The following is a 25392-nucleotide window of genomic DNA, read 5'->3' as shown; positions in this document are numbered from 1 at the left end:
CCCACTGAGCTTTTCCAGCAACTTCTGTTCTTTTTTTCAGTATTATGTGTAACACCTATCTAAGATTTGAGCAACATGGGCTCTGGTAAGATGTGCATCTGAATCAGGAGAGCTGCAGGGCTAATATTTGTTCAAAATGAAGATCATCTCTTCACATTGTGTATGCTTTTCACAAGTGACAGGACAAGATTCTCACTAGATCCTGCTGATGACTATTATTACCTTATTAACAGCCCAACTTGCCATGCGTTTGCAATCTTAACAAACTCGCCTTCAACAGAATGCGGACAGCGCTCATAAAATGCCAAGACACAGTAGTACTTGGAATGAGTGCATGTGATTAAAAGCCAGCTCTTCTCTCACCCCTGTGTAGGAAAGCATTCTTCACGCTTAAAAATCTACACCATGTAGAAGAACCTCAGGGTGCTCAAAAACCAAATACCAACGATCAACATAACTTGGCTCAATGAGAGGAACACCTTATAATTCTCAGAAGAATGTTCGCAGAACAGGAAAGAAAAATATATGCCAGTCAGCATTACTTATGTTGGTGTATGACAACTTTCTCTACTGGGACATCAAAAGTCACTACTGATTTCACCATTTCGCTGGAAATGACACAACCTAACTTAACAGACCAGATCATATAAACTCCAAACGGGGTGGAACAATATGGCTTCATCGGAGGCTACACTGATGATGTTATCTAGCATGGTGATGAGACATCTGTATGATAACCAGCCAGCTCAGCGAGCAAGTCAACAACTACCTTTACCAAAACAGATTAGCGGTGAACAATTCTTTTTTGGACAGGAGTTAAATAATAGCATTCCCCAGGTGTCACAGAGTGGACCCCTGCTTTCTCTGACATGTATTAGCGCCCTGGGCTATGGTATAAATGGTACAATTTCAAAAAATTCTCAATAATATAAAATCTACAACATAAAAACCTTCGCTGCATCATGAACTATAGTGATGAACTTCAAAAGAACATAGACAGTACAGTGAAGTGAGTAGACAGATGGCAGAATAAATTTAATTCAGAGAGCTTTGAAGTGATTAATATTGCCAGGAAGAATGAGGAGAGGCAATGTAAAATAAAGGGTACAATTAAAGAGATGCAGAAGCAGAGGGATCTGAGCCATGTGTGTACATGTTATTGAAGATGACAGGGCTTGTTGGAAAAGCAATTAATGATGTATAAAATATCCTGGGCTGTATATATAGAACAACAGAGTACAAACATAAAGATACTTTGAGAACCAAAATACTGGAATATTGTGTCAGGGGAGCACACCATAGTAAGAATATGGGGCCATTAAAAAAGATGCAGAAAAGGTTCAGAAGAATAGTTCCAGGGAAGAGATATGCTGAGAACAGAGGTTGCAGAAGCTGTGACATTGTCCTTGGAGAAGGGGACATTCAAGAAATTTGATAAAGGGTATTTAAAATCATGGGAGTTTGTACAGAATAGATATAGAGAAGCTGTTCCCATTTGCAGAAGGATCCAGAAGAGGACACAGATTTAAGAAGCAATGCTAATATGAGAAAAACTTTTTCACACAGTGAATTGTTCCAATAGAATGCACTGCCTGAGAGTTAGAGGCGGATGAAATCATGCCTTTCAGAATGAAATGGAACAATTACCCGAAAGTGAAATCATTTGTAGGTGTATGGGAACGGGCAGTGAAATGGAACTAGGTGAGTGAAATAACTGCACAGAGGTCACTGTCACATCACCAAGCCACCCTTTATTTACTAGTGCACTGTACCGCTGGCTGTGTCCAGGCAGCTCAGAGTCCATTCTCAACTGAGGAGATTCTAACCTCCTGGTTATATTGGTCATCAAAGGCTTTACAGATTCGGGTTGTTGACATGGTATTGGTCAAAGATGTGACTATATTATCCTTAGCCAACATAACTATCAAAAATGTTCACATGCTTCCTGCCAATTTTGGGATTTTAGCTGCTGGGTCGCAGTGCATTTAAATTACAGTGCCACATGGAGCTGATGACTTTAAAACTACCAATGTATTAATATAAGAGTGTCACTAACAGGGGCACTGGAAACATTCCTTTTGTTAATTGTGGGTATTGCATGACTGCCTTGTATAGTTTAACAGAGATAGATACTAATAATAGCTGTCAGTTAACACAAAGGGAGAAGAATTTGATGAATCATTTCATGTTGCAATGAAAGCTTTTGTCTCCTGCATTGCTAGTTTTAATAAATCATACAAATGCTTAGAAAAATATCTACTAATAATTAAATTGGCCTCATATTACAGAATTAGCACTTTCCAGAATTAATAAATCTCATGACTATGATTAAATTACATGAACATGCAACAAGCAGCTGATCCCTTTATTCAGCAAAATGCACAATAAACTAAGTCCTTATTTTGAGTTAACTAGCAGAATTGATGTTTAATTTCTGAGTTAGGTTTGAATCTAAATGCATTTAGAACAGTGGCAGTTCATCAGAATGCTCCTGATGACAAGGACCCCTGAACCAGGGGGCACAGTGTAAGGATATGGGTTAGACCATTTAGGACTGAAATGAGGAGAAATTTCTTCACCCAGAAAATGATGAGCCTGATTTGATTTGATTTAATATTGTCACATGTACAAAGATACAGTGAGGGGTATTGTTTTGCGTGCTAACCAGACAAATCATACCTTACGTAAGTACATCAGGTTAAGAGAACAGAACGTAGAATCTAATGTTACAGCTACAGAGAAGGTGCAGAGAAAGATCAGCTTGAATATATGTGAGCTCCATTCATAAGTCCAATAACAGCAGGAGAGAAGCTGCTCTTAAGTATGTTGGTACATATTTTCAAACATTTGTATCTTCTGCCCAATGGAAGAGAGTGGGCGAGATTATAATCAGGGTGTGAGCTGCCTTTGATGATGTTGGCTGCTTTCCCGAGGCAGTGGGAAATGTAGATGGAGTCAATGGATGGAAAGATGATTTTCGTGATGGACAGCGCTACATTCACAACAGTCTGTAATTTCTTCTGGTCTTGGTTAGAGCAGTTGCCATACCAAGCTATGATGCATTTAGATAGGATGCTTTCTATGGTGCATCTGTAAACATTGGTAAAACAGTCATTGTGGACATGATAAATTTTCTTCGCATTCTGTGGAAGTTGAGGCGTTGGTATGCTTTCTTGACTGCCACATCATGGTTATCCAGGGAATGGGTTCGGATATCAAGTCCAGGGAGTGTAAATTTGATGAGTGAGATGTAGGTGGAGGGGCATATGGTAAATTGGGGGAGGGGATGGGCAGCTTAATTGTTTCCTGGGATTTAAGTTTTAAGTTTTCCTGGATAGCAATTCACAGAAGCAAAATCCTCTGAATTCTCTGATGGTTAAGATTTTTACTGGAGTAAACTAGAGTCTGGGGGACAAGACAACAAAATGTGAGGCTGGATGAACACAGCAGGCCAAGCAGCATCTCAGGAGCACAAAATCTGACGTTTCGGGCCGAGACCCTTCATCAGAGAGGGGGATGGGGTGAGGGTTCTGGAATAAATAGGGAGAGAGGGGGAGGCGGACCGAAGATGGAGAGAAAAGAAGATAGGTGGAGAGAGTATAGGTGGGGAGGTAGGGAGGGGATAGGTCAGTCCAGGGAAGACGGACAGGTCAAGGAGGTGGGATGAGGTTAGTAGGTAGATGGGGGTGCGGCTTGGGGTGGGAGGAAGGGATGGGTGAGAGGAAGAACAGGTTAGGGAGGCGGAGACAGGTTGGACTGGTTTTGGGATGCAGTGGGTGGAGGGGAAGAGTCTGGGGAATTGTCCATCGGAATCTTCAATTTCCCAGGCTGTTCCAACAAGGCTCTGTAGTGTTACTCCAGGCCATGATGCCCCAATGACTTTGTAAATTTTGAAATATCCAGGCTTTTTTTTTCAGGAGGCCCTCACATTCTTTCAGTTGGACTAGCCTTGGATTTAATCAATGGCCAGGCACTGGACAGTGTGACGGAGTCAGGCAGGTGTGGGGATCCAACAGGTCACAATGGAGAGCACACAATCATTGATTTTGACCAATAGATACAAGGAGTCTGCTACTTGTACGGATAAAGAAAACGAAAGGATCTCAGGGACCTAAATGCATCTGCACACAAAACATTGAAGATGGGTTGAAACAATGGCTAATGAAGCATACAGCATTGTCAGCCCTTTAATGGGGATAAAAGCAAGAAATTTACACTAAACAGCTTACATCACCTGGCATGTCTCAACTAGACTATTGCACTCGATTCTGAGTGCCACGTTAAAACTCTAAAAGTGCTAAAGAGTGTGAATAAAATGACAGTTAGGCAATAAATGCTGGCCCTGACATCAGAGCCCACATTCACTGAATGAATAAAAATATCATGAGAATAATGGCATGGCTAAGAAAATGCCCATTTAATAGGCTGGAGAAGTTGGAACTTTTCTCCGTGGGGTAGATTGAAGACTGATATGATTTTGAAAAGCTCCATTGTCACATGGGGGTCCTGGACAAAGCAAATGGGCAGAAACTACTTCCAGTGGTGCGCTCCTAAGATGCTGCTTGGCCTGCTGTGTTCATCCAGCTCCACACTTTGTTATCTCCATCGGTGTAAGGTCCAGGTTCAAGATAATAGCAAAAGGAGCAATGGTGACATAAGGAAAATCATCTCCTCACTGAGTGGTTACAGATGAAATGCACTGCCTGAGAAGGCAGATGCAATCAAGGTCTCTGTGAGGAAATTGGATTTTTACCTGTAAAAACAGAACACGCGAGAGTGAAAGTTGGGAACTGGCACCATGTAAATTGCTCTAGTGGAAATCCAGAACAGTCACAATTCTATCCATTGGTGGCTTACTGCGGAAGTAAAAGATGGTATTGGACTGCAAGAAAGTTTTTAGAAGCTTGCACAGAATAGTAGCTAGTCTCAGTACCAGGAACATGTTAAAAACTAGCAAGGGACTGCAAAATGTTGGTGTAAAAAGGGACAAAGTTGAATAAAAGTCAACTAGGCAGGAAATGCGAAGAGTGTCAGAAGTTTTACAAGCACATGCAAAGGAAAGGAAAGGAGTGCTTATACCAAGACAGGAGGAATTACTATTGGAAATGAAGAAATAGACATTGAATAAATGTTTTTGTCTGCCTTCATTGTAGAAGACACAATTTGTGTACCAGGAAAAGAGGGTAATGTAATTGCTAAAATATGAGGAAATTAATAATTTCCAAGATTCTGAAATTATGCCAAAGGTTTGGAAATTAGCAACATCGCTAGTCAAGAAAGGAGACAAAGTGGGAAACAGTTTTCACACCAATTCTAAACTGATATCATGCAAATCAAGATTTGGGCGTTAGCCTGACAATAGAGCTGAGCCAAGACAGATTATTTGCAATTGGTTGGCACACAGAGCTTTGGTATTCTGCATGGATTGTAAACAAAACACAGTTGGCAAAGTGCTCAGGAGATCTGCTGGGATCTCACAGACATTTTGTACGTTCACCTGACCTCGATTTGAATGTTTAAATCAGGAATGGCTCTTTTCACCTCACTGTCAAAGCATTTCAGGGTAAACATTTAGCAGATAAAATATGGGATTTTGAAGGAATTTATCTGCCAAAATAGTGAAAACGCGGTTTCAGAGATAGTAGGAACAGCAGGAGCTGGAGAATCTGAGACACAAGAGGTAGAGCTGGATGAACACATCAGGCCAAGTAGTGGGGCACAAATTGCGTCTTCTACAATGAAGGCAGACAAAAACATTTATTCAATGTCTATTTCTTCATTTCCAATAGTAATTCCTCCTGTCTTGGTTTAAGCACTCCTTTCTTTTCTGAAGAAGGGTCTAGGCCCGAAACATAAGCTTTCCTGCTCCTCTGATGCTGCTGGGCCTGCTGTGTTCATCCAGTTCCACATCTTGTTATCTCACTGATAAAGTAGAACTGTCTGTGCCCTGGAGTGAAAATAGGAGCAACTCATTCAGCACCTTACTTGGAACTATCTCAACTGATGTCCAAACACTTGAAAACATAACCAGGCAAACATCTATCAATTTCAGACTTTAAAGCTGCAATTAACGCTCTATCCACAACCTGTTTTGTGGGAGCAAGTTCCAGATTTGTATTCTTCCTTCATCTGAAGGCATACATTCTGATTTCCCTTTTCCTCTAATTTTAGAATAATGTTTCCACGTTAAAAGGTAGCTGGTGCAGACATGAGGGAGCCATGAATCCAGGGTAACGGTGACAGTGGAAAATGCTGTACAATGTGTTCAGCTGTACAAGGAGTTGGGGGGGGGGGGTTCTCCATTTTTGACTCTATAAACCCACAGAAAACCCCTCCAGTACAGTGGTGTACAGCAGCAGGGTTGTTAGCCTGCAGAATCGAAATCCTCTTAAAGTAAGGAGAATAAACTAACATGGGGAAATAGCTAAATGACACATACTTAAAGTAAAGAAAATAACTATAGTAGGAAGATGTAAATGCAGAAATAATATTGCCAGGAAGATATCATTTCACAAATAGTCCAAATAGAACATAAAGTTAGATATCTTGGAAAAACAAAGCAGAATTGTTTCCAAGCTATACACTAAATCAGAAACTGAACAAGTAAATAGACTACATTTGTAACTGTGAGTGGAGCTGATGCAGTTATACTTCATCAAGCATAAGTGAAGCAACAGAAGCTCTTGTCAATTACTTTAACCTTACAACAAAAATTATTGGAAGAGCAATATTTAATAGAAACATTCACCATACGGACAATCCCATAGATAATTACATTACTGATATGTTCTTTACAGATTAATGGAAAATTGTGACAATGGAACTTTGAAGCCATTATTCATAAGACACAGTTCTAATGAAGAGTCACCCGACTCAGAATGTTAAATCTGCCTTCTCCCCACTGATTCTGTCAGACCTGCTGAGTTTTTCCAGCAATTTCTGTTTTTACTTCAGAGGCAGAATTGTTGTTGGAATCGTTGGTTCATCTTTGTTAGATTTATTACGAACTAAAGAAGAGTTTGGAGACAGCCACCAGGTGACAAGTGAAGCAGAAGTCTGAAAGTAACACAAATCAAACCTATTAGTAGAGGATTGACCCTTTAATAACAAAAGAAAAACACAGTAGATGCTGGAATTCTGAAACTAAGACAGAAAGTGTCAGAGAAACTCAGCACATCTGGCAGCATCTATGGAGAGAGAAAAACAGAGTTAATATTGAGTCTGATATGAGTGGTCAGGGCCACAGCAGGACTTGTCTAGGTTTTCGAGCTACAAGCAGCCTGGGTGTTCAACCAACGCTAAGGCCCATGGGCTCTACCCTCAGGCAGACTCCCTCAAACCCCAGCACTGGAGCCTGGGAGCGCACTGAGTCACAATGGGAGATAAAGAAAGAAGAAGATCATCAGAGATGGTGACACTTTGCCATAAATATGTTCTCATGCTTCTAAATATGGTTTACCTTTCTTCATCAGCTGAGTGAGAAAATGTCATTTAGCTGCAACTACAAGAACAAAAGAAGTGAGCCAAGTTATCTTTAGTGCTACATGCCGTTTTATCATCCAATGTGTGAAGTGAACTGCTCCTGCAGCGTGTGCAGGCTATGGGACCTTGGAAGGTAATTGTTACTTTAGCAATGGTGGCTCAGTGGTTAGCACCATTGCCTCACCCAAGTTCAATTCCACCCACAGGCGATAGTCTGTGTAGAGTTTTCACATTTCCCTCATGTCTGTGCGGGTTTCCTTCCACTGTCCAAGGACATGTAGGTTAGTTGGATTAGCCATTGTAAATGCAGGGTCACTGGGATAAGGTAGGCAGGTGAGTCTGGAATGAGATGCTCTACGAGAGCCGGTGTGGGCTTGTTGGGCTGAATGGCCTGTTTCCACACTGTAGGGCTTCTATCAAGATCCTTGCGATGTAGCGACACATACGGTGCTGTCAGGAAGAGAGTTCCACTATATCACGATAGTGCAGTATGGGTCTACCTACAACGCATGGACTGCAGTGGTCCAAGAAGGCAGCTCACCACCACCTTCTCAAGGGCAACTAGGGTTGGACAATAAATGCTGACCAGCTGAATGATGCCCTCATCCCATGAATAAATACAAAATACTGATATCATATACAAATATGGTGATGAATAAACTGGGTTGGGTGGGAACAAGAGGAAGATGGGGAGTGCTGTAGTTTAAGAAGGCAACACACCACTACCTTGTTGACTGCAATTAGGGATGGGCAACGAGTGATGTACACAAATGAAAAATGCAACAACTCAGATCATTGTAACTCTACATGTTTAATGGACAGCTGGCAGTTGGGTGGCTGTTAAAAACATTCCACATTGGGCCCAGGTTCTGATTTTAACATATTTTCCTGCATGGCCAACAAGGTCACTCACAAAAACACCAGGGAGTTTTCAAATGTGCGCATCAGGTTCAGGCTGCATATTATTCACAGCTGCAAAGCACTGAAGTCACATTGAGTTTTCCCACTAATCTAACCTAGTCTGGAAAAGAATGAGATGGGGAGGGGTCTTGGGGTAGCATTGGGGGAGGTGCATAAGAGGGTAAAGTGTAAGTTTTCATTTACCTACCATGCGGAACCAGCACACCCTTCCACACACCAAATATGAGGCCCTGTACTGATCTACCCCTTAATCCAAGGTCAAGATTTACCACAGCATCAACTAATGGCGTTCAGACTGGGAGCATATTTCCTACCTTCTGTTGGTAGCTGCTGCAATTCAAAAGGCACAGAGTTCATTTCTCGAGAAGCAAATTTATTTCCAAACAACTTTGCCACCCCTTGAAAGATGTGAGTCGGGGCTGTTTTGAGGAAGGGTCACTGGACCCAGAACGTTAATTCTGATTTATTTTCCTCACAGATGCCGCCAGACTTGCTGAGCTTTTCCAGCAACTTCTGTTTATAGTCCTGATTCACAGCATCTACAGTTCTTTCAGTTTCTATTCTTGTCATCTAAGCATCTGATAACGGTGAATTTAATTACGTAAAAATTATGTTAAAAACATGTAGATTGGGAGGAATTCCCATTAACCTAATAGCTAAGTGCAGTTTGATATCACAATTATTCTCAGCTCTTGAGATTTTAACTCCTTGTTCCACTGAGAACAGTATATGTGAGAGGTGATAAGTCAAGTTCCCAGCTCCTAGTTGTCTCTAACCTGTGCCATTGGTGACAGTCCCATTGAAATCAGCAAGGGGCTGACATTATCCAATGATCACTCCCGTTGATATTTTTTTGGTGGCATGACACAACATCAACTTCAAGTCAAGAAAATTATCACGTCTGAACAGGAAAATCATCACAGAGGCACCAAAAGGCCAGCAGACGGCGCAGGAAATAGAATTTGTATTCCACCCATTTGGGCAACTTGTTTGTTAATCCTCACGTACACTCCAGTTTCGTGCCAATCTCATTATATCTGCTGGAACATAAACGTCAGCAAAAACAGTAGGACTCAGACAACAGCTCCAACCTTGTTTCATGAAAATTAAAATTTCATTTCAAGCTATCTAACAATTATTCAGACACAGTTTATTGTGAAAACCATCACTGAACTTTTTAATTCTTAGAATGCATACTGATGTTATCAAGGTGTGTCATAAGTCACAGTTTCACTGAGGTTTCACTGAGGAAAGTTTTCAAATCACTTAAAGGAATCACAAAAGAGATCGGTGAGTATAATGAACTCCTTTGACATCAAAAGCTATGGGTTTAATTTAAATTTCCTTTTGAACTAGGATAATTGCACAAAATTTGCTGATAAGTGTCTTTAGCTTTGAGGCAAGGAAATTTCACATGAGATGGAGGAATGCGTTTGGACACGAAGATCAGTTATACTCTAACTTTCCCAGTCATCTCAAGAACAGTTACGTATATTTGCAAACAAATTCATCCACGTGCGTCCTACCAATCTGACTGTGTGGAGTTAAAAACACACCCAACTATCATTAAGCTGTAATCTAAATAGTCCTGAGATTCTCTGGAGATTCTCCCAATTTCGCACTGTAGCATGGACAAATGATTGATGGAATCTCTGGAAAAGATGGCACATGTGACCATTTATTTCTATATTTTTATAAATCTTCTGAAGTGATGATTTTATTGTGCTCCTGCCGGATGCAGACCCAGCCACAGCTCAACAATAAGTGGCATGATCAGCATAATCCCAGAGACTCCATGCCAAAGTTCAAGCGTGGAATTCACAAAATTGCAATACTACCCTTACAACTTGCAATTATGAAGTGCCTTTCAAATCATAAAAATAATGCAGCAGACAAACAGAGCGTCAAGTTGATTATTTTGCACTCATTCTCAACTTGTTAAAGACCATTGCACGTTGACTGTAGGTTGCTATTCTTTTCAGGTATTTATCCAAAGGCTGTGTTTAATACCAGTGCCAGTGCACAATGAGTGTTTCAGTGCTACATCATTACCTAGTGACGACTGGCCAATCTACGACAGTTTGAAGATGATTTTCTGTTTTCCTTTGACCCAGGTCTCTCTTGCAGCAGAATACTCCACTTAATTTATTTGTCTACGCCTCATTTTATTGATGTTTGCTCTACTACAAGCACAGACTAGATTTTCAACATCTTACCTGCTTGGCCAACCATGACATGAAAGCATCCAATTTTCATGACTGTAACATTCATAGTTTTGACAATATGTGACCAGCCTGCAACATGAGTTTAATACCTTAGGATCAAGATGAACATCTCAGGCTACATTTCTGTCCTAGGCTTCCTGTGTTGAGTGCCTTAATTATATCAAATTATGGAGGTTCAACAATGACTGGGAAATTGCTGGAGTCAAACTTCATTAACACTGTGCCTGTGTATGTGAAGATGTTTCATTTGGGGAAGACAGCTACGACAGTGGTAAGCTGCTACTTGATTGTGGACCACTGTGCATGACACCTCCCAACAGTGAGTTATCGCTGTGCAGGTCTGATCATAATATCACCACTGATGAGACCTTTCATCACTTGGCTTGAAAACAAACTGATGTGTCCATCAGATTGGCCATTGTTCTTTTTGATTATGGGATATACCTTTCACATTGTCCGGCAGACTATCGTTATAGTTGCACTGGAGCAGCTTGGCTGGTTTATGTGGCAGGTCCTGGAGATCAAACTTTCAGTACTATTGCCAGAATGCTGCCAGGGCCCATAGTCCTTGCAGTGACCAATGCATTTATTGCTGTAATGTAGAGCAATTGTTGTGGAAATTTATGAATCATGTTACTTTCTGAAAATTCTGCATTAAACGATAAAGCAAAGATCTTGGAAATTTGCATCTACCTTGAAGTTGGGCTTGTATGTCAATACAGCAGATTCCTAGCAAGGAGTTCAGTTTTCAAGGATCCAAGTGGAAATCTATTATCAGGTAAAATCACACATCATAGCACAGCTTCCAGCACACCCAGAGAAACATTTTTTAAAATAAATTTAAAGGAAACAACACACACTTAAAATACTCTCCAGACTTGTCTTAGACAACTTTTCTAGCAGTTGTTAAGATTGTTGTTGATTGAGATGTCACTGAAGTGTCTTTGCACATACATCTTTGAAACAGCAGGTATATCTTTGTCACTCCTGGGCTCTGAAGTGTGGTCAAGGTCACCTGCAAGGAAAAGTGGCATCATTATGTTTTTTTGATACGTCCCTGTCAAATTGAAATAAATTATTGCGACTTGTCATGCTGTCACTAGTGATATTGGGAACTTCTTTGTCTGCTCACTAGCGTAATATCATTTTGGTGGTATGTAGGTTAAAAAATATTGAGTAAAACGACTCAATAATATGGAATCAATAAGAATGGAAAGGTGAAGTTAGAAGAAATAGTTTTACATAAAGGGTTTGTGAAGCAGCAAAGGGCTTTAGAACAGAGCCTATGATTGTACTCATAGTTTCTCTCAAAAAGCCATAACCTCAGCAGAATGTCTGGCCATGTGTTCAAATATGTTTTGACCAAGTCTTTGTGCCAATGAGTGATAAGTTGCACAGATATGTTGTAGCATAGGAAAACAATGTAAAGATATTAGGAAAGAACAGAGAAATGAGATTTCAGTAGAGAGTTAACCACAAAGGAGACTCATTAGGCCAAATGGCCATCTTTGCTGAAACTCCTACACTCTTTTAGTAAATGAAAGAAATGTCTTGTTTCCAAAAATCATGGACATTTGTATGCCACATTTTCTGCTGGATCTTGGAACGTCACAGTGATCATGATCTGTCCAACTTTTCCTCTTGTCGATTTAAGCTAAATAGTTGTCTACAACTTTAGTTATTTTACTGAATATTAACATCACAATTTTGAAATAACACTTGACAATATTTTATCTCATCCTTTGTATTACTGACTTCCTTTGCTGAGTCTATGGCCCAGGAGGAGGGCATTGACATGGACTTTTAGCGTTGCCATTGTTGCCGAGCTCCTTGGATGGTGTAAGTTTTCAATGAAGGGAGCAGGAGCAACTGCAAACTGTTCTCTGTTCAGTCGATAGTCAATGCAAGGGCTGGCTGCCCTTTAAATACGGCCGCAGGAGCTGACATGGTGCATTCCCAGGTTCGCTCTAACTCACCCCACTCCTCAGGTATTTATCCTGCTGTTCACCCCAGGTTTTGTCTCCTTCACTCTGTTTCTGCTGCTGTTGCCATGCAGTTTGACATTATAGTTCTTTAAATAGGTGTTTAAAAATGTCAACACAGGCTCCACGAGCCAAATTACCTCCTTCTATGCTGCATGAATCTCTGAAGCCGTGGAAAATCAGTCGTGATAACTATGACAACTGGAAATTCTTCCTGCAATCCTTCCGTCTTGATGAAACGGTAGGGTTAGTATCTGGAAGTAGGGAAAAGGCCCTTTGACAGAACAAAAATAATAGGAAATTCAGTTGTATTGTCATTGATGGATCATCCAGTATGGGATGCAGAAAGCTTTTGACATCAAAGCTGAATTTGACTCTTCAAAGCTTCAAGAACTCCACAACTTGTTCTTGCTGTTACTTTTGAAGGTCTCTGCGGCAGTAACAGTCTCTGATCATGGCTAACAATTTGTAGCTGTCAGCCAAGAAACTCTCGATATTCCAATTAGTATCTGGGCTGCTATTACACAGCGAAAGAACAGCTGTGTACCTGTGACTGAGTCAATGTCTCATCAAATATAGGATCAGCTTCTAAATGCAGCTGCTGTAGATGGTCATCATAATTATGAGCAGAAAGCCACTTTATGGTTGCTCAATGTTATTTTCCTTGGTTTAAATTGGCTTAAAATCCTATAGTGTTGCAGGATAAAGTCGGAATAAAGTATTATTAACTTCAGAGTAAAGGCGATTAAAGCTAATTGAAACAGACTCTCAGAACAGTAACCAGTGTGTGATTTAAGGGCCTGAGTGGTTTAAAAAAAGGAGCAATAATCTGGATGGATAGCTTTCTCGAGTTAGATCTAAGAACAGGAAATCATAAGGAAAAGAATGACCAGAAATTGCAAAAGTAGAGAGATATGGAAGTGAATTACTTTGGGAAGAATCAATGAGTTGCAGATAAAAATAGACACAGGCATTAGTTGCAGGGAAGGTCCAATCACAACATTAAGCAGGAAGGCCAAATAAGCTACAGAAAGTAGCTGTTGTGGGAGCAATCAATCAGAAGCACTACCAGACGGTAAGGAATTAATAGAAATAAAGTTGTTTGTCTTGGGAGCAAAAATAAGAAATCAGTCCAGGAACAATTATAACTGAGGTTCATGTTAGAATTCATGCAGGGCTTCTGTTCCCCCCAGGGTATAAAGTGAGGCTGCAATGTTTACTGTAATTCCAGTCTGTTGTGTATGCCTGGCTTATTTCCAGCATGGTACATCACAGACTGTTAGGTGGTCATGTCCAACATGCAGCTAAAGGGAACATTGATTCATTATGTCCACACATGTTGTTTCAGCTATTTTGCTTGGACAAAGTCGCTTGCTGTAGTTTCACTATGCTCCTTGGGTGCTCTTCTACACTCTCATTGAGCTAACCTGGCAGAATTGTATTGTTAGAATGAGGGAAATGACAGAATATGAGGCTACAGAATGTGTTGAAATGCAATTCTCCTTCCAGGGGTTGTCCACGACGTTTTATTTTTATTCATTTGCAGGACATGGGCATCCTTGGCTGGCCAGCTTTTATTATTCTCCCTAATGGCCCTTGAGAAGGTGGTGGTGAGCTTTCTTCTTGAACTGATGCAGCCGACATTGAGATAATTCCAGGATTTTGACCCAGCAACACTGAATGAACAGTGACATATATAAGAATTAGGATGGTGAGTGCCTTGGAGGGGAATCTGCAGGTGGTGGATGTTTCCATGTATCTGCTGCCCTTGTCCTACTAGACGGAAGTTCTCATGGGTCTAGGAGGTGCTGCTGAAGGAACTTTGCTGGAATTCTGCTGTGCATCTTGTACATAGTACACATTGCTGCTATTGACTGGCAGTGGCGGAGGGAATGGATGCTTGTGAATGAGGTGCCAATCAAGCGGGCTGCTTTCTCCCGGATAGAGTGAAGCTTCTTGTGTGTTGCTGGGGCTGCACTCATCCAGGCAACTGGGGAGTATTCCATCACACTCCTGGCTTGAGCCTTATAGATGGTGGACAGGCTTTGGGCAGTCAGGATGTGAGTTACTCGACGCAGTATCCTGAGCGTCTGACCGGCTCTTATAGCCACTGTGTGTATGTGGCAAGTCCAGTTGAGTTTCTGTTCAATCGTAACCCTCAGGTTGTTAATATTGGGGTATTCAGTGACAGCAAAGCATTCAAGACCAATGGACTCTGTTTGAGCTATATCTTTCTTATTCTTAAAAATGTGCAAAATGCTATTGGATCGTGCGGACAGTGGAAATGTTTTTCACTGTATTTTACTGTTTTTCTCACTGTAAAGTACACGTAATAATAAAATTATTCAAAATCAAAAAATAAAAATTGAATGTCAAGGGGCAGTGGTTAGATTGTGGGTTATTGGAGATGGTTATTGCCTCTTATTTGTCTGCCTGCAAGCTCTTCTACTGATAGCCAAACCTTGCAATAAGCTCAGCCTGTCTCAAGTGCAATACCTCCTTCAAACCTACTGCTGTGGAAGTTGTTGTTGGAGAAAGGTAGACCAAGTCCACCTGTTTTCTTAGGAAAGGACTGCTAGAAAAACAAAGTAATGGTAGGTGTAAAAACCTTTGTCTGGGACTGATGGATTGTAACACTTACATATGTTAAAAGAAACTTCAAGCAGAATGGCCTGTGATATCAAGATAATAAAATGTGAGGCTGGATGAACACAGCAGGCCAAGCAGCATCTCAGGAGCACAAAAGCTGACGTTTCGGGCCTAGACCCTCTCTCTGATGAAGGGTCTAGGCCCGAAACGTCAGCTTTTGTGCTCCTGAGATGCTGCTTGGCCTGCTGTGTTCATCCAGCCTCACATTTTATTATCTTGGAATCTCCAGCATCTGCAGTTCCCATTATCTCTGGCCTGTGATATCAGGTGACTATAAAAGTCATGAGGGGCTGACAGCTCCCTGCCTACCTTCAGCAGATTATGCCCCAAACTGCAGATACATTTAGTGATTATTTCCCTGTGAAGATTGTATGAGGGCATGTGTTAAAAAGCCAGTTTCAGCTCTACTGGGCCGTGCTAATGGAACTTAACATCCTTGTATCTATTAGCCTGCATTCAAGCATTAGTGTGTGACTAAAGTCGCAAAGTATTATCACTGCTCCTCCTCCTATCCTTGCAGGTTCCCTATCCCTTGAGTGCTCAAGCCTGCTTAAAAAATAGGAATCAGGACAAAGGAATTTCAATGGGCTAGCTTCTCAAAAATCAACTGTTCAACTATTAGCGTCGATGTTATCAGTAATCTCCATTTCAGTGATCACAATGTTCACTATCTACTGTTCATAAATGATTCACAGACAGATCCACCGAACTTTTTCACAACTTTTATTTGGAATCCCCTCTTATTTCTAATCTGTGTATATGCATGTTTCATTATTAATATTTTTGGATTTAGTAATTACTAAAGTCACTCTTTTTTATTAATCCAGAAATGCCTGATTAACTTGACTGCTTTTATAATTAAGCTCACGTAGTCTGGGAGAAAGGTGTTCACAAGGTAAGGGATAATTTTCAAATTAATCTTATCACAGCCAACTGAAGGGTCAGGTGAAAGAAGAAGGAGAGCCAGTTCATCTCATCTCACACAGGTGTTTGGCAGGTTGGGACTTCCTGCCGTGAGCTGTAATGAATTGTTAAACATCGCCCAGTGTCTGACCATGACAATTTCAAAAGGAATTCTGAAGCTTTAGCCAACTGCACCCATCTGCTTCCAAGCCACTCCAGACCTGAATCTTCACTAAACATTGGATCCAGGCAAAATCAATTAATGTTCACATCTTTGTTTCGTGAGTTATTCTTGATTGGTGTGTGTGTGTGTGTGTGTGTGTGTGTGTGTGTGTGTGTGTGTGTGTGTGTGTGTGTGTGTGTGTGTGTGTGTGTGTGTGTGTGTTCCTATAATCACCCACCAGCTTTCTATATATCACTAAACTACACTTCTGTACTTTCTGCATTTCTTGCCAATCTTTTTTTCTGAAGATGAACCTCACCAGTGGAGGATTTTGAGCAAAGTCACCATAATTTATTTCAAAAGTAACAGAGGGAAAATGAAAAGAATACCTTGTTACAGACTGAGACGGAATTAAACAAGCCACTTCCCTCTCTCCCCTTCCCATACCATCACACTTGGTAACCATAGCCATATTATTAAAGGATATAGAGGCACTGGAACGGTACAAAAAGTATTTACAAAGAATGATATTAAAACCGAGAAGTTATAATTATCATAAAAGATTGAACAAAGTGAACTTTTTTTCTCAAGAGAGAAGAAGTCAGAGAGATGACCTGATAGAGGTTTATAAGATTATGGAAAGATTTGATAAGAGTGAACATAAAGCAGAGATTTCCATTGTTACAGAAGAAATATGATTGAGTTGTCTAATATAATACAACCAGAAGTGACTCAAGATAAGGAGTTCTTTATTTGAATGAGGATTGTGAAAGTATTTTATATAACTAGGAAGTAACTACGGCAGGTTTACAAAAACATTGAGTAAAAGGACTTCACATATACAGTGTAGGGCCATAGGGTGAATCTCAACATTATGGTTTCATTTAAAAGAGTTTCCACTTCTGTCCTCCACCCAGAATAGTTCTTGAATTTCAGAAATTACAAGAATAAAAAGCATGTGAATTTGGCTCATCTTCAGGTTCATTTGTTTATTGAACTCACAGAATTCCCTCTGCAGTACAAGTTGTCCACTGGCTTGTCTGGATCATTACACAACACCCACAATGCAAAATCCCTAGACAAGGCTGGCTGAAACTATCATGAATTACCATATTTGACTGCAATTTTAAAAACTCCCCTAGTACAAACTGCTCTATAACTTGAATGAATCTTACAATCACCCTTGCTAACTGTCATTACTGGTGTGGATTGTAGACTTGGATCTAGAGATAACCATTCTCTATCCTTCATTTCCTGACTTCAGTAATCACACTGTAGTGTTGTGCTTTTGTCATGATGATTCATACTCCAAATGTCACCAATAAATCGCCTGCTATCATCCTGCTGATTTTGTCCTTTGTTAAACACCCCTTTGGCCTTCAGTTTATTGCACACCTGGATGGACATAATGTAAGGTCCATAACATGAAACAACACAATCCCTAGCCCCTGGTGAACATAATTAGCTCCAGGGTTCATGGATGCTTGAATACACCTTCTGTGCCCTTGTTCATGATTGTAATAAAGCAGAGTTTGACCCACATCTGAGAACTAAAACAAAATTGCCCAAACAGGAATACCTCACCTTTTAATCTGTTTTAAAAAAAAGTGTGAAAAGTGGTGTAACCTGCCTTTTAAGTTCTAGTGGCTAAAAGAAATAAATCCCTGACATTCACTTTATAATCAACAAGTGACAATTTATTTATCTAACTCTAGCAGTGAACAAATTCACTAAATTATTAACAAACCAAAGTCCCACTTCTATAAAAAAATTTTAGAATTTTGTGTGCCAAAATTACAGCCAGATTACTTGCCTTCTGGAATGCTCTGTGCCTTCTCTGTTGAATGTCCTGTCAGGAATATCTTCACTATCTATTCTTCTGTCAGGAATATTAACTAGTTGTGCCGTTAGTATCTTTGATTTAGATGGTGCTTTCTCTAAGACTCGGAAGACTGTCAGAGCCGGCGATTCTCTCTTGAGAGCTGAGGGCCGTTAACTCTGGCAGATGGCAGTTAGGTCTTCCTCTTTGTCCAGCTGCCTTCTCCTTTTACGTCCTTGATGATGTATCAATTTCTTATAATAGGATTGGTCCTATGTTGTCAAAACCATCAGATTTAAATGTAAGTGCCTGATTCAAATTGATTGGCTAAAATCAAAACTTGTTGTCTTGATAGCAAAACAAAACTACTGTTTGGCCTGCTAACTGTGTGGTTTTTTAATACTAATGTTTCAAATTGGAGGGCTCTCTGTGCACCTTTAAACTCATAAGCTGCTGCCCGCAGACATTTTGTTTAATTTTCTAAGCATAGAAAAAGCATAACCTTTTAAAGGCACCATGTAGTGCTTTCCCCCCTAACATTTTATAAACACCAATATTTTATCAACACCAAATTCTAACGTCCTAATTTAATTCACAACCACTCTACCCAACTTTATAACAATGATAATGCTTCTTCCAGTCGCTTAATTGCATTGGGTGATGACAATAACTTTGTAACATTGTTTGTGATCATGTTATTCATAGACTTTAATGAACTGGAGTTTTGGCTGGCTGATACTTCCATAAGTTTATAACCAACCCCTTCATAGCTACATAGCACCCTAATGGCTGTAGTGTTGAGACTTTGGTCTTCATATTTAAGGCTTTGGCTTCCTGTCCACAGGGATTTAACATTTTAAGTCTTATGATTTCATAGTTCAGGGTAGGGTATGTCCTTCAAGTTTGAGTTCTATTCACTGTTTCTGTGCTATTCTACTCGCAAAATGAGATTATCTCCAAAACAAAAGCAAGAACTGCAGATGCTAGAAATCTGAAAGAAGAATAAAAATTACTTGGGAAATTCAGGAGGTCTGGCAGCATCTGTGGAGAGAAAGCACAGTTAATGTTTCATGTCCAGTGACCCTTCTTCTTCAGAAGATATTAAGAAATGATCTTTAATGTCCTTCAAGGAGACCAAGTAATCTAAAAGCCCTTTTAAGGAAGTCATGCTGCAAATTACATGCTGGGGGAAAAGTGGAAAAGTTAGAGCCAGGTTAAGCCAGTGCCACACATATAAAGTAAGGCTAAAATTTTATCCTGTCAGGTTCACGTTTTAACATGGTAAACCTTTTTTCTGACTATAAAAAATAGAGCTAAAGTATTGTGTACATGAATATGGGGACATGGGAACAGTATTTGGCCATTTAACTCCTCAAATATAGAGTCATAGTGTCATACAGCATGGAAACAGACCCTTCAGTCCAACCATTCCAAACATAATTCTAAACCAAACTGCTCCCACCTGCCCGCTCCTAGCCCATATCCCACTAATCCTTTTCTATTCATGTATTTGTCCAAATATCTTTTATAAGTTGTAATTGTACCCATATCCACCACTTCCTGAAGCTTAATTAGATCATGGTTTATTAGTATCTTAACTCAATTCACATTCCCTATACCTTATATACCTGGATGTCTTTATTTAACAAAATGTATCAATCACAGTTTTGGCATTTTCTATAGAGCTAATCTAAACAGCTTTTTTGCAGAATAGTTCTAGATTTCCACTGTTTATTTAAAGAAATTATTCCTGATCTCATAAACTAATCTAGCTGTGACATTAATGTTGTGAGCAGCCCCCCCACCACCCCCCCACTTAATCTGGACTGCTCAACTATTAAAAATGGTTTCACTCAATTTACACTTTCAAATACATTCACCATCTCAAACACCTCAATTATATCGCTCGTAATCTTTTTTTAATTAAAACTGTACTCCCACTTGTGACCCTCCTTGCCCTTATCATTCTGTTTAGTCTCTACCGCACTCCTTGCAAGACTAATATATCCTTTCTGGGGATGCAGAGACCAGAAACAAATGCAATCTTCCATGCAGAGTGTGAGTGAGAAGTGCTGCTGGGTTCAGTGGGCATCGGATCAGAAATTCTTGTCAATATCATCCTAATGAGCGCCAACCTACACAGTTGAGTAATATCACAGAGGGTTAAGATAAAGGTAAACTAAATACAAACAAATGATAGTGGGAAATGTCAGTCAACATTGACCCATGAGTTCAATTCTTAAATGTTTTTATCCACAGGACCTTGCTGTATAGATTGGATTAAGTCTTCTGTGGCTTTCATTCAGCTACAATGAACAGATTGTAAATTATTTAGAAATTGGAGACAACACATTTATTTCCAGTTGATGAAACTCTTAATGTTCAATGAGACATAGCATCACATCAGTTGTATGGTATGTCCTGGAGAAAAGAAGTGATTAATGCCTGCCAGAATTCAACTGAGATGATACAAGAAAATCCTCTCACATATGTAGTCTGTATAACAACTTTATTCTAAAACTATTACTGTAGGTATGTTCTCAGCACACTAGATGTTCATTAGCAACAAAATATTGTAAGACTAATGTATAATGTTTTAACACAGTATTTCTGTTAAACTTGTAGAAAAAAACAGAATAATGCAAGAACAAAGGAGTAGTGAGAGGATTTTAATTCCTGGTGTAGACTTGGATGGTAGCAAAGTCAAGAACAAAGAGGAATAGGAATTATTGAAATATGCAAAAGGGAAAATCCTTGATCACTGTATCTCTAGTCCAATCAGGGAGGAAAAGTGTTGGATGTAATTCCGGGAATGCAGTGAGGCAAGTGGAGTATGTCTCAGTGGGAGACCATTTAGGAATAAGGGTCATGTCATCATCAGGTTTGGAATATGTATGGAAAAGTACAATGAACAATCAAGCATAAAAAATGCTTAAGTAGAAAAGATCTAATTTTAGTGCATTAGAAAGACCCAGCCTAGTTGGATCAGAATTTAAAATTGTTAAAACAAACATTAACAGAATATTGGGAATCTTGAGGAGGAGAATGTGTATATTTCCATGAAGGAGAAAGGGAGGGCATCCAAAACAAGAGCCCCCTAGATTAATAAAGGTATGACAATTATATCGGAACTGTTAGTGGCTAATAGTTATTGTATTTGTTATTCTGTTAAGTTTTCCAATAGAATTATTCTAAGTTCTTCTTTCTTTTGTTGTATTTTAACTACAGTATTTGAATAGATTGTGTGTTGCTTAACGTTGAATAGTTTGACCAGTCAAATTGCATCTGAAATACAGCATTTTACATTTACTTTTAAAAAATTAGGGTCTGGGCAACTTTTCCAAAATATTTTGAGGGATTCTGGTCTGGTCTATAACAGAACATATGGGTAATAAGAATGCTGAACATAGACGAGTGGGTAAGATAAATGGATGCCCATAAGTTTTTTACAAAGATACAACTAATAATTGTCAACTGAAACCTGGAACCAATTAGGAATAAGAGATAATGGGAACTGCAGATGCTGGAGGATTCCAAGATAATAAAATGTGAGGCTGGATGAACACAGCAGGCCAAGCAGCATCTCAGGAGCACAAAAGCTGACGTTTCGGGCCTAGACCCTTCATCAGAGAGGGGGATGGGGAGAGGGAACTGGAATAAATAGGGAGAGAGGGGGAGGCGGACCGAAGATGGAGAGTAAAGAAGATAGGTGGAGAGAGTATAGGTGGGGAGGTAGGGAGGGGATAGGTCAGTCCAGGGAAGACGGACAGGTCAAGGAGGTGGGATGAGGTTAGTAGGTAGATGGGGGTGCGGCTTGGGGTGGGAGGAAGGGATGGGTGAGAGGAAGAACCGGTTAGGGAGGCAGAGACAGGTTGGACTGGTTTTGGGATGCAGTGGGTGGGGGGGGAAGAGCTGGGCTGGTTGTGTGGTGCGGTGGGGGGAGGGGACGAACTGGGCCGGTTCAGGGATGCAGTAGGGGAAGGGGAGATTCCGAAACTGGTGAAGTCCACATTGACACCATTAGGCTGCAGGGTTCCCAGGCGGAATATGAGTTGCTGTTCCTGCAATCTTCGGGTGGCATCACTGTGGCACTGCAGGAGGCCCATGATGGACATGTCATGTAAAGAATGGGAGGGGAAGTGGAAATGGTTTGCGACTGGGAGGTGCAGTTGTTTGTTGCGAACTGAGCGGAGGTGTTCTGCAAAGCGGTCCCCAAGCCTCCGCTTGGTTTCCCCAATGTAGAGGAAGCCACACCGGGTACAGTGGATGCAGTATACTACATTGGCAGATGTGCAGGTGAACCTCTGCTTAATGTGGAATGTCAACTTGGGGCCTGGGATAGGCGTGAGGGAGGAGGTGTGGGGACAAGTGTAGCATTTCCTGCGGTTGCAGGGGAAGGTGCCGGGTGTGGTGGGGTTGGAGGGCAGTGTGGAGCGAACAAGGGAGTCACGGAGAGAGTGGTCTCTCCGGAAAGCAGACAGGGGTGGGGATGGAAAAATGTCTTGGGTGGTGGGGTCGGATTGTAAATGGCGGAAGTGTCGGAGGATGATGCGTTGTATCCGGAGGTTGGTAGGGTGGTGTGTGAGAACGAGGGGGATCCTCTTTGGGTGGTTGTGGCGGGGGCGGGGTGTGAGGGATGTGTTGCGGGAAATACGGGAGACGCGGTCAAGGGCGTTCTCGATCACTGTTGGGGGAAATTTGCGGTCCTTGAAGAACTTGGACATCTGGGATGTGCGTGAGTGGAATGTCTTATCGTGGGAGCAGATGCAGCGGAGGTGGAGGAATTGGGAATAGGGGATGGAATTTTTGCAGGAGGGTGGGTGGGAGGAGGTGTATTCTAGGTAGCTGTGGGAGTCGGTGGGCTTGAAATGGACATCAGTTACAAGCTGGTTGCCTGAGATGGAGACTGAGAGGTCCAGGAAGTTGAGGGATGTGCTGGAGATGGCCCAGGTGAACTGAAGGTTGGGGTGGAAGGTGTTGGTGAAGTGGATGAACTGTTCGAGCTCCTCTGGGGAGCAAGAGGCGGCGCCGATACAGTCATCAATGTACCGGAGGAAGAGGTAGGGTTTGGGGCCTGTGTAGGTGCGGAAGAGGGACTGTTCCACATAACCTACAAAGAGGCAGGCATAGCTGGGGCCCATGCGGGTGCCCATGGCCACCCCCTTAGTCTGTAGGAAGTGGGAGGAGTCAAAAGAGAAGTTGTTGAGGGTGAGGACGAGTTCAGCTAGGCGGATGAGGGTGTCGGTGGAGGGGGACTGGTCAGGCCTGCGGGACAGGAAGAAGCGGAGGGCCTTGAGACCATCTGCATGCGGAATGCAGGTGTATAGGGACTGGACGTCCATGGTGAAGATGAGGTGTTGGGGGCCAGGGAATTGGAAGTCCTGGAGGAGGTGGAGGGCATGGGTGGTGTCACGGACGTAGGTGGGGAGTTCCTGGACCAAAGGGGAGAAAATGGAGTCCAGATAGGTGGAGATGAGTTCGGTGGGGCAGGAGCAGGCTGAGACGATGGGTCAACCAGGGCAGGCAGGTTTGTGGATTTTGGGAGGGAGATAGAAACGGGCCGTGCGGGGTTGGGGAACAATGAGGTTGGAGGCTGTGGGTGGGAGGTCCCCTGAGGTGATGAGGTCATGAATGGTGTTGGAGATGATGGTTTCCCGCAACACATCCCTCACACCCCGCCCCCGCCCACAACCTCCCAAAGAGGATCCCCCTCGTTCTCACACACCACCCTACCAACCTCCGGATACAACGCATCATCCTCCGACACTTCCGCCATTTACAATCCGACCCCACCACCCAAGACATTTTTCCATCCCCACCCCTGTCTGCTTTCCGGAGAGACCACTCTCTCCGTGACTCCCTTGTTCGCTCCACACTGCCCTCCAACCCCACCACACCCGGCACCTTCCCCTGCAACCGCAGGAAATGCTACACTTGCCCCCACACCTCCTCCCTCACCCCTATCCCAGGCCCCAAGATGACATTCCACATTAAGCAGAGGTTCACCTGCACATCTGCCAATGTAGTATACTGCATCCACTGTACCCGGTGTGGCTTCCTCTACATTGGGGAAACCAAGCGGAGGCTTGGAGACCGCTTTGCAGAACACCTCCGCTCAGTTCGCAACAAACAACTGCACCTCCCAGTCGCAAACCATTTCCACTCACCCTCCCATTCTTTAGATGACATGTCCATCATGGGCCTCCTGCACTGCCACAATGATGCCACCCGAAGGTTGCAGGAACAGCAACTCATATTCCGCCTGGGAACCCTGCAGCCTAATGGTATCAATGTGGACTTCACCAGTTTCAAAATCTCCCCTTCCCCAACTGCATCCCTAAACCAGCCCAGTTCGTCCCCTCCCCCGACTGCACCACACAACCAGCCCAGCTCTTCCCCCCCACCCACTGCATCCCAAAACCAGTCCAACCTGTCTCTGCCTCCCTAACCGGTTCTTCCTCTCACCCATCCCTTCCTCCCACCCCAAGCCGCACCCCCATCTACCTACTAACCTCATCCCACCTCCTTGACCTGTCCGTCTTCCCTGGACTGACCTATCCCCTCCCTACCTCCCCACCTATACTCTCTCCACCTATCTTCTTTACTCTCCATCTTCGGTCCGCCTCCCCCTCTCTCCCTATTTATTCCAGTTCCCTCTCCCCATCCCCCTCTCTGATGAAGGGTCTAGGCCCGAAACGTCAGCTTTTGTGCTCCTGAGATGCTGCTTGGCCTGCTGTGTTCATCCAGCCTCACATTTTATTACCAGTTAGGAATAAGATTAACTATACTTGTAGAGGCATGGGTAATAAATAAGCTTTTTACTTTAGTATTCACTGGAGGAGAAGATGTTACCACTTTAGTTGGTGCAGAAAGCAGTGAGAAAATGCACCAAATTTGCACCCATTTTTGAAATGCATGGGAATGCCTTGATTTGTGTGTGAATGTGTATGTAAAACAAGAGTGTGAGATCAAATAGTGCCTGGAATTTCTTCAGGACATTCCCAATTTCTGTAAAGCCAATTAAATAATTTTGAAAGGTAACCACTGCAATCATATGTGAACCACAAAACCAAAATATATGCGAATAAAATATAAATGTCAAGATCATCTTTTTGTTTTTAGTTGATAATAAGGAGCCAATTATAGCCTCCACCCCACTTCTCATTGACAGGTTTTCACTCTCTGTCACTCTCTCTCTGCTTTTCTATTATTTTTAGCAAAGAGTGTTGTCCTGCATTAAAAAATTGC

This window comes from Stegostoma tigrinum, chromosome 3 (genome assembly GCF_030684315.1).
Source record: "Stegostoma tigrinum isolate sSteTig4 chromosome 3, sSteTig4.hap1, whole genome shotgun sequence".
In the NCBI taxonomy this organism is placed as follows: domain Eukaryota; kingdom Metazoa; phylum Chordata; class Chondrichthyes; order Orectolobiformes; family Stegostomatidae; genus Stegostoma; species Stegostoma tigrinum.
The sequence above is the reverse complement of the archived record's forward strand: the minus strand, read 5'-3'. Positions refer to the sequence as shown.